This window comes from Rhagoletis zephyria, unplaced genomic scaffold, assembly GCF_001687245.7.
Source record: "Rhagoletis zephyria isolate East Lansing unplaced genomic scaffold, Rhagoletis_zephyria_1.1 Rzeph_scaffold_05695, whole genome shotgun sequence".
Taxonomy (NCBI): Eukaryota; Metazoa; Arthropoda; class Insecta; order Diptera; family Tephritidae; genus Rhagoletis; species Rhagoletis zephyria.
In genome coordinates this window covers 27,552-28,806 of record NW_016162778.1, presented here as the reverse complement: position 1 = coordinate 28,806, position 1,255 = coordinate 27,552, and positions in this window count along the sequence as shown.

Sequence of the window (1,255 nt, the reverse complement as noted above, 5' to 3'; positions counted from 1 at the left end):
TCCGATGGGTGTGCGCACACACGAAGACCTGAAATCGGTTGGATAGTGCATTCAATCCAAACCATTCGAATATAGCTGAGCTTCGCACTTATTGAACTTGCTCCGAAGGCATGTTCTGTGTATTGGTCATTTAAAACAGTGCAAAACCGATTTTCACCTAGGCGGCACTGTCCTGATGGCCAAAAGCCAAGTAAGCAGCCTTAAATGTCACTCTGGTTTGTGTGGCCACCGCCTGGTTTGTGTGGCCATAACGCACGCTTCGAGTCATCACAGGCACACCGTCGCCAGCTACACCTATAGAGAATCACGCTTGCTGAATCGCCCTGAGACTTCCAAACCTAAATAGCTGGATAAGTTGGAACTTAAGGGGTCATTTGGGTGTCCTAAAACTATTTATAAAATATACCAAACTAAATATATAAATTGTCAATGCTACCAAAGCTGACCTTTATAAAGCCCTACAAGGTAATAATACCGAAAGGCATACCTGTAAAACAATAATCGCCATGTTCAACGAGGGAATCAAATTTGGTACACTGACGGTCCGATGAGTATATACTCAATCATATTACAGACAAAAATTTTCGTAATTGAAATATGTGTCCACGAATGTATTCGCAGAAGGACTAATAAGGCAACGATAAACATCATGTCGGATAGACAGGCAGCGTTAAGAACACTTGACTCTTGCAAAACGGTGTCAAAGGTAGTGGACAGTTGCACAAAGGTACTGCCAAAACAAGGACCCATAAACAGAGTAGCCTTGTGGTGGGTTCGGGCTACGAGAGTTTCGATGTAAACGAAAGGGCTGACACTCTAGCAAAATGCGGTGCCCTGTGAAGTCTAGTCGACCCGCAACCTTGCTTTGGTCCACTCAGAGCATACATAGCAAGGCTCATAATGGGAGGTAGGGAGGACTTGCAAGTTACAATTCAATGGCGCACGACGAAGGGCAAAAGGCAGTCCAAAAGATGCATAACTCCCTGTCGTGGAATCTCTGAGCGGCTGTTAAATCTTAGCAGAGAGGCTTTAAGAACTCTCATCGAATACCTGAAAGGACACTGACGACTATACGACGAAATTAGGGAGACAAAATTGCACAAATAAGAGTTTTATAAATTTTTCTAATTTTGTTCATAAATCATTAAAATACTCCTCAAAGTTGGGAAAACAAAACGTCACCATGCTTAGCACAGCGAAAATATGCTGCTAGGTTGTTTAAGGAAACGCCCACATCATAAAAGTCTATGAGCTG